This window comes from Gymnodraco acuticeps, unplaced genomic scaffold (genome assembly GCF_902827175.1).
Source record: "Gymnodraco acuticeps unplaced genomic scaffold, fGymAcu1.1, whole genome shotgun sequence".
NCBI classification, from domain to species: Eukaryota; Metazoa; Chordata; class Actinopteri; order Perciformes; family Bathydraconidae; genus Gymnodraco; species Gymnodraco acuticeps.
In genome coordinates this window covers 331,256-341,262 of record NW_022989815.1, presented here as the reverse complement: position 1 = coordinate 341,262, position 10,007 = coordinate 331,256, and positions in this window count along the sequence as shown.

Here is a 10,007-nt window from a genome sequence, read left to right as displayed (position 1 = left end):
CGGAACAGTATGTGAGGTCCTGGCTGGCAAAGGGAAGAAGAAGTGCTGATGAAAGAGCCTGTCCAGCTCCAGCCCCTGATACTGATGTCCCCAAGGCCTTCTGGAGCCTTTTCTAACAATGTGAAGTATATTGCAAAGCAGCTCACCCAGTGAGAAGACTTTTGGCATAATGTGCCGATTTGTACAGATCCTGGAGATAGAAGGACTTCAGACCAACCAGGGAGTTATCTGATCAGCTTGGTGTTCAATGTAACTCTTTACCATGGCTCAGACTTTGTTACTTGCAGTTACAGTTTCTCATTTTAGATTGTGCACATTTTGCATTTGTTTTTACATGTTCTTTGTTCATGCTCTTTATCATTTTTCTGAGTTGGAAAGTTAGATTGCATCATAGTTTACTTTATACATATTTGTATTCTTCAGTGGTGAAGTATATTGCAAAGCAGCTCAGCCATGTGAGAAGACTTTTGGCACTTTTTCGTTTTTCGTTTTCTGAGTTGGAAAGTTAGATTGCATTCAAAATGTACAGAAATACTTAATTTTGTTAAAGCTTTTTATAAAAAATGCTTCTGACCAGAGCTTTGTTTCCTTGTCATTAATGTTGAACACCACCAGAGGGGCTCTCACCTGAAAGGTCTCTGCTTCATGTGTCTTCAGCAGAAGATCTAGACTTTGATTGCTATATTTTCAGTTAATATTGACCTTACTGAGCTTTAGCCATATCCGCTGCCTATCATAAAAAATGTTAAGTACAGTGAACCTTTCTAAAATATACAGTAGTAAAGAGACAAACCCACCAGCATTATAGTAGCCAAATTCTTGTTTGTGGGCTGTATATATAAAATTGACTTGAAAAAGTTGCTGATTTTAGAGTACTGGCACCTTTTTCATTCCAATTCAAGCACTGGGTGTGGGCATCCACATCATCTGTGGACCTGTTTGCTCTGTAGGCAAACTGCAGGGGGTCCAGAGAGTCAGGGAGGGAGGAGGTGATGAAGGTTTTGACTAACCGCTCAAAGCACTTCATAATGATGGAGGTGAGTGCTACTGGGCGGTAGTCATTGAGGCTGGTGATTATTGTTTTTTTTGGGGACAGGAACGATGGTGGAGTTTTTGAAACATGTGGGGACTACAGACTGCAGCAGGGACCTGTTGAAGATGTCTGTGAACACCTCTGCCAGCTGAACTGCACACACCCTGAGAACACGGCCAGGGATGCCATCAGGTCCAGGAGCCTTGTGTGGGTTAACCCTTTTAAAGGATTTGCACACATCTGCCCTGTTTAAAACAAAAGGGCAGGGCTCCTGGTCCTTCTGTGCCTCCACAGCCTGGCCGCTCTCAAAACGTGCAAAAAAGCTGTTCACCTCATGTAAATCTGAACTGAATGTATATAAATTGGAGAATGCAAATGTTTGTGGTTAAACTCAATCTCAAAAGGGCAAAAAACACTCAACAAAAACAGTAACACTTTTGTTACAACCTTACTTAAGGCTGGAAACAAATAGGGAGGCCACACAGAGTTAAATGCCAATCATATGTTTATTTAACAGGTTAAAAAAAAAATACCTGTGAGGAATTGTGTACGTAAGAATAAGAATGTCAGTAGTGTCAGCAGTGTGTGGATGTGTGGAAGTGTGCTGTAGGCATGTTGGAGGGTGCATCAAACCGAACACAGGCGGTAGGCTGAGGTTGCTGCAGCAGGCCAGGATCAGAATCAGAGACTGAACCTTCCAGCTGGGCAAGCCTTTATACCTTCTTGAGGCTCCGCCTCTAGATGGGCGGGCACAAACAGGACGACACTCCCAATACCTGCCAGAGGACACCAAGGCAGGGAGCACAGACAGGCAGAAGGGGGGAGGGGTTGTCACACAAATAATAAAAATCTCTTAATTGACCAAATGTACTGGTGCACCACTCCACTATCATGATTCATAGATGGTGTATTGGTGCACAGTCAGTGTAGAAACATCACCCACCCCCACCCAACACACACACACTCACACACAGACTGTCAAGGTCACTGTGTTTCACACATCCATATATCTTCCCTGCTCTGGTCTAAATGTTAGGTAGGACTCACACAAAGAGAGAGTCAAAGTATTGCTTTAGGCGCCTGTGTGTGTGCGCGTGTGTGAGGGTGCATTCATTTGTGCCTGCGTGCATTGAGGTGAATTATGGCCTGCACTCACCATTAAAACCACCAGGGAAAGCTCATACATAGCTTCATTACTCCCTTTCTCCATCTTTGCCTCCCTCTATCCGTCCGTCTCCACAGTAATATCAGTGATGGTGTGTTGGCTGGCCAGACAAAGGGCTAATCCACCCTAAAGAATGAGACAAAAAGGAGGCAGAGTCAAATAAAACACACATTTAAAACTATATAATTGTATTAATTATCAGATATATATTCCAACAGTTTCCAAGGAACAATACGTCTACAATTTGCACCAAAACACTATCAACTGACATGTGACCAGTGACCTACAGACCAGACTCTGCCTGGCTATAGTTGGTGCGGTCAATTTATCTCCAATTACTTTTATTTGCATGTTGTGTCTCTTTCAATGTCAGTCTGGGTCCCCGCCGCCTCTTGTATGACAGCATGCACACACATATTTGTGACAGTGTGTTATTCCCCCACCCTTCTCTCAGAGGCCTCTTTCTCATCTGTGTGACATATGTGTTTATGAGTGTGTGTGCTGACTTTGACCTGAACATCTGTGTGTTTATATGTTTGGCCGTGCATGACTGCATGTACAGTCAAACTAGCGGCTTCGCTCTCTGACTTTGTTTATTAAGACTGCAGAATGTTGCACGAGAGCAATGTTTGCAAACCTGCACGCAAGGAACACTAACCCCTACATGCTGTCTTGTTTTTATGTGTGTGTGTGACTATTGTCATCACAGGTGCCTCTCATAAAAGCATATTATCTTATCATCCATGTGCCATAAAACAATAAGGTGACAGCTTTTTGAGTCATCTGATAAAGCCCGTCATCCTCTAAGTCTTTCATCAAGAGATCTTTGATTGTTAACTGATCAAATGTTTGAATCTAAGATTGTGTTTTGGTGTATACAGAAATAAAAGGTCCATCACATTTAACCACAGGGGGATTATGACGGGTTTTAAAAAGAGAGCAGTACGAACAAGGGTGGAGAAATATATATTCTAGAAGAAGACCAGTAATGGCCATGTGGTCGTTCACTGGCAAACATCACCCAAGAGGAATGGATGATCCTCAGGACGGAACAAAGGAGATCAGGTCTGGGGGAGGGGTAATGACAGAACCAGAAGACCTCACTGATGATGGTGATATAGAGTGTGTGAGGCAGTTAATATAGTGCAGGTTACTATAGAGCTCCATACAATGCTCTGCAGAATGTCCTGCTGTAGAGACACGTGGGCCCCCCTCTTGTGCCTGATAGATATTCTTACCATTTTAGAATTTGTTTACTAGATGATTTTAAAGATGCGGTCTGGGCTTCACACATGTGGCTCAGATGGGAATGCTCAGAATGAGAAACTGTGTCCTGCATTTGTTCCTGTTTTGTGTTCCACTTGGCTCAGCCTTTCTGTGCGTGTCTGCAGCTACAGACGGGGTCAAAGGGTGATGAGCAGAAAAACGATGTGACATCCCCCTGTCAGCATGCACCAGTGCACTTTGAAAGACAGCCCTACAGTATATTGGCATTTTTCTCATATGTTAGGCCTCAGGCTTGTATGCACCTATGTTCCTAATGTGTTTCCACTACATTGCACAATTCCAGCTCATACTCCAATTTCTAGAACATTGTGTAAAGTGTAAACATGCTCCTTGTGTTTATTTAAGTGTGTTGCTCTAAAGATGCTTTCCAAATTGCAATCCTTTTCTTTTTTTATTTGAATTTTTTTCTTTAAACAGAAGCAAGACAGCTTAAGATAGAGGCATAAAAGGCTAAATACATTTTGTTTGTATGAAGAATCATTATAATAGATGTGAATCAAATGCAACTGGATGAAAATAAAGTTTGTGTCAATTAGAAAACTGCTTTTTTGAATTAAAATAGAAAATCCATGTGCCTTTTATCAGTACATCTATAACAAAAAAATATTCGTTTTGTAACAATTTACGTAATTTTCACATTGTTTATCCCATACTGCTCATAACCCTGAGATGCCTATTTGTATTAAAATATGCGAAAAGACACACAAATGCACTTAAACAAGTGTGACACTGATGAATACACTTAGGCCTGAAAAAGGACAGGATCAGAAAAAGAGCAAGGCGAGCGCCGGTGGCCTTCACCAGCCCCCGTGTGGGCTCGTGGAGAAAAGACCATTGTGAGAGCGCCGAAACGAGACCTTAATGCTCACTTTTTAAAAGGAATCTTTTTGTCCAAGCCTAACAACACTCTAATAAGAATACGAAATATTAGAGAGATCTAGCAATTGTGTGTTTTCTGAGATGTTTATGTGCTGTCAGATGGCCTTGGCGAAAAGTGCAGTGAGGACCGATGAGGAGGAGGAACACAGTGATACACACAGACAGGTCAGCACCTACACCCACATTTATCTATTCATAGAAACAGACATAAGCTCCATCAAGATAGGGCTGAGTCGCCTGCATTTTGATTAGCATTCAAAATGAGATGGACATGCCTCACTGAAATCTGTCGGGGTGATGGCAATCTCAGGGGGAAACAGAAACGAGTCCTCTCTCTGGCTATACGACAATTGAATCCTCATAAGAGGTTTTGCTGAAAAATACAGTTAAATGAGAAGATTGACCACTCTCCTATCGAATAAATATGAGCCAGTTGCCAAGCATTTATAATAGAAACAGGGTGAAACACTAAGGTAAGAAAAGGTCCCTCACGTAACCCCATAAGCTATCTGGCTATTAACTGTAGCTCTAACATCCTTACTATCTTTTTGATCTGCGTTGATTTAAGTTTATACTCCCCTAAAGATTTTTTCCTGTGAACATTTCGATTTGGATACATACAAACAAACAAGAAATCTCAATATTGTACCAGGTATTAGGTAATGGAGAGTTCTATCAAGTTGTAAAACTAATCATTTGTATTTGTATCTTCCGAAATCTCATAGTGAACCGTAGACCTGCATGGCCATATGTTCAAGTGTGTGTGAGCTTTGTTTATGCCTGGATAAGGCTCTAAAAAGCTCATCTGTGCGTAACATGAGAGCGTATACGTGAGATATTTTATTTTCCATGCACACAAAGAGAGATGAGCGATAAGACGTCTGCGTACTGTGTTAGTTCACTTTTAGGACACTCTGGCTTTCTGCCCACCTCGGCCTCTGACTGTGAAAAGATGCTTCAATCTCATGACATGAATGCGGACAGCCTGACATTTACAACATCAACAAATATTGCCAAGGAACATGATTACATGGATAAAATGTACAGACAGTGCTGGCACCCAGCACTGATTAAATGAAAAAACTGCTTGTTGTCAAGTAAAAAAAGTTAGAGAGTAGCATCTTTTTATCTCCACAAAATGTCAAATACACACTGTTCTGTCCTGTCCTTCTTGAATGAGACAGCTCTCCTTATTTCTAGCTTTCCTTAAAGAACCTATTTTATCTGAGATTTTTCCGACTAAGCACAAAAACATCTTGCACAAGTGCTGAAAAGTTTTTTGAGTGTCAGAGCACACGCACCACCATGTCTTTCAGAGACAAGGAGCTGCTGACTAGAGCAAAACCTCAGAACAACTCACTGCCATGTCAAACGTCAGACTGCTGGCTCATTATAACTTTACTCAGTTACTTTCTTCACTGATAGAAAACCTTACTAAAGAGTAACAAAAAGGGTACATGTTAAAAAGAGCTATACCAAAAGATCTGGAAGATGCTAGTATCCTATATTTTATCATTAAAAAAATGTAAAAAACTAATTTGTGGACTTATTTTATGTCATAGTGCAATATCAAGGTCTAGATTAGCTGTTGTGCTAACGATCTCAAACACTATTTAAATTATATATTTTACATTGTTTACATACTTTGGAGAGAGTCTGAAACTATACATAAATCCTGCAAGTCCTTGAAATATATGCCAAGGCAGTATGACATGAAGGACATGCTAATTGATCATTATAAAGTATAATAAGTACTATTTTTAGTCCCTCAGTATCAATTTGGCCTGAACAATTGTGTGAAATGTGTGTGTGCGTGCGTGCACACTACACAACATCGATAATCAATCAAGTTGTACAGCGTTGATACATTTTTGTAGAAAATATTCCTCAGTTTCAGCTTCCTATGTGAGAGGATTGCTGCTCTTTTTAAGGAAATTAATATCTCAGGATGTCGGATTTCAGACAAAATTCAAATAAAAAAATTAAAAAGACATTAACAATAAATAACCTAATTCAGAAAATGATCATAGATAAATGGATGATAAAAATACGAAATAATTGCATCTCTGGTATTCAGAGATGAAAGGGTTTTGTGAGGGATGAAGCTGATAAAAAAGCAATACTGAGGCAAAAACAGGTCAAAGGAAAGGAAGAACAGAGAGGGACAGATGGAGTGACGAGGAGATATCACTCTTCAGGGGTCAAACCAGGACTGTATGGCGATGGAGGGACAGATAAGGAGCGCCCGTCCTCCTGTGATTCGAGGGCTCTGTCAGTCTAAGCTTCTGGCCAGAGATGGAGCTGGTTGCCAAGGAGACACGCCACCTTCAAGCAGGACGATGGCTCAACCCATTCATTCCTGTGACGTGAGCAACACCGCTAACAGTGACGCAGTGCTCTATGAGCCTGTGTGCTGTGGGACTGTACAGCTGCTGGTGAGAGGAGCTCCATCTGTAGACCCGCCCTGTGCTATTCTCTCCTTGGCAACGCTCCACAGGTTACCTCAAACATATAGACTCTCACTATAATAGAGTCCACCACTAAGCATGTTAGTGCCAACTGTCCTGGCAGTATGTTTCCCCCTCCCCTAGTGACAATGAAATCACAGAGACCAATCTTCCTCCTCCCATTGGCTGGGAAGCTCCATGGTGATGCCCTGTGATTGGTCATGCCCAGCAGGCTCTCTCGGCCAATCAGGTTCACTGTATCCAAGAGACTGAAGCATGTAAGGCTATTTAAATCCAACCGGGGACTCACAAGATTGTTCAGATGTATATTTCACAGTGCAAAAAAGAAAAAGCTAGGGGGAAAAGGTTTATGAGTGGACGAATGTGCAAATCCAGACAGACCTGATTGGTGTATAAAGTAGTCGGCCCATGTAGACGGGTTAAAGAGACCCAGAGCGAACCGTGAGTTGAATGAATGAACTTCTTCATCTTGTACTCCTGAACCCTGAGATTTGCTATGAATATCGATCAAATTCTTCTCTGTTTGTGAAGCTTGAAGTAAGCGAAGGGGATGTCTTGGTTGGAAACAAACAGACAGAGGAAGTCAAAGCTGGAGGACTTTTCTCCTGTACCACGGTGGGTCAGGGCGGTCCTTCGTGGAGCAGCCGGAGCAGGACTGTTGCATCAAAGACCAATTTGCAGTAGACCACAACTAGAGTGTGAAACTCTCGCTGACGAACACAGCGTAAGTCTGCGGCCATTTTGAGTCCACTCATTTTCTTGAAACGTCATTCTGTCACGACAAAATGGTAGATAACACCGAATGACGCAGCGCAAAATATTTTTACGAAAAGTTCAAAAAGATTTTGTATAATTTTTTTAAATCGTCTTTGGTTAATAATTATGTAACTTTTTATACAGCTAAAATTAAGGCTACTTGTATTTAACACGATATATTGCTTTTATTTACTAACATTAATGTTTCTACACACGTCGTTCTGTGTCACAGAGAGCTGATATGTCAATAGATGGAGCTTATAGGATTATAAAGAATGACTTGTGTGTTTTTCACATGATTGAGAGGAGAGGTGAAAGTAGGTTACAGCTAAGATCGCTGCTCAGAACTACAGTATGACCCTGACAACAACAGGACTACACCAATCGGCGTTATGGGAATTGTAGTCAGAAAGTAGTAGAATAAGAAGCCTGCCTCATGAGGATAATAAACCTCAAAGTGTAGGTTTACGAAAGCAAAATGTACAAAATATACAGTGTTTGATATATATTCAAGTCACACTTTATTATATCTATTATTTTTGCTTTAAATATATTTTAGAGATCAACACAGATGACTGATTTTTCTATACTAAAACTGCTAACTGATATTTTCAATTGCTTGAGAATTTTTGTTTTCAGATTTGTGATAAAAGGTTGTTTTTTTGTTGTTATATTATTGCAATTAAATATTTGGTCTATTTGTAAGTCTATATTAAAAAAGTTCAAGTAGTTAGGGTTGATGTCATATTGTAACAGCAAAATTATTCAGTTTCTGATGACAAGTGACATGTAATGATGACAATTGTCTTTATGATATATATATTCAGTGGAGCCGTTTGTTTCTTCTTAGCTGCAATACTACTTTTCTTAAAATGGTTTTACAAATTATTGCTACAGTGTTTACCCCACATATATCCTTCTACCTGAGGAGATCAAGGCTGCAAAATCTGTCAGCTCTTTTAAGTCACTTTTAAAAACACACTTTGTGATTTTATTTGTAGTCTTGTTTTATTTTTCATTTATTCTTATTCTATGTATTTTTGTTTTATTATTTTCTGTGTTTTACAATGTGTTCTGTAGATGCTGTTGTAATTGACTTGATTTCTTTGTATTTTTATGTTAAAGCACTTTGTAACTATGTTTTAAAAAGTGCTATACAAAAAGTGTATTATTAATATTATTACTATATGTTTATCTTCTAAAAAGGAAAGTTTGTCTTGAATACGTTTTGAAATAATAGCATATTGCTGCTAACACAATAAAGTAATACAAAAGTATGCATTATATTTTTTCTCTGTTCTTTCTATTTGTTCTATCTTTTTCATACAAAATTACCAACTCAACATAAATAAATTACTATAAAGCTTCAAACTGAAAATAAAATATATTCAGTCAAAGCCTGAAAGTCAAGACATCGTGGTCTACGGACATTAGTCATATTCTTTCACACACACATACGGGTATTGGGCCGAGGGCGACACCGTACTTCCGGTATCCGCCGTTTTACGCGAGGTGCAAGCAGACCAAGGGTTTAGCCGTACACCGTCTAGGTGTTGCTAAGCTTCCTGTACTGAATATCATAGTCTATTGCCTTAATCGATATCTAGTCAACTCTAAAATACCACATATATGCAATGGCATGATAATATTATTGTGACAAGTGGGGTATTCACCTGGTGTTTCCAGAAATTAGACGTAGATGCAGCCAAAATCGACGCAGTCTGTAAGGGCAATCCGACAACCCACACAGCTCTAGTTTACGCTGGTAACGACCTAGAGCACACCCCTCAAGTCCAGAGATGTAATTCGAAGACATGCAGCGATTTCTTCGGTCGTTAATTCAGAAAAAAAACCTAGTGCGCTCTGCCTTGCTACGTTAGCTAGCTGTTTATATTTGCACTTCCAGGATATTTGCACCTCCATGAAAATGGCGTATTTATATATATATATGGTACGTGTTGCATTGTGGGTAGCTCGTGACGTCACTGTGTGTGAAAGAATAGTCTGCCTCAGTGTAGCTCACTGATGTGTGCTGTATTGTTAATCAGTGTAGGAGGTACATTATGAAGTATAATTCTTGATTTGTTTCATCATAATTAGGTAGTCAAAAAATAAGGTTTTACACCATATCAACTTGTTTGAGCTTTTAGGTGTTTTTATGAACCAAAATATTTGTATTGCACAGGTATAAGAGTATAATTAAAGAGAGGCTGATGATATGAGGGCTACTAGCTAGCTAAAAACAAGGTATCATGCATTTACATGGGGGCATGGCACGTCCTGGCTAATTAAGTTTAATCAAAAAGAAACTTGGATTACAGCACAGGGAGAGTGACTTCATTCAACTGGGGTAGCAAACAAAAACTGTAAATAATATGTAGCAAAAAGTTGTCTGCTGCTATATTAATGCTGTGAAGTG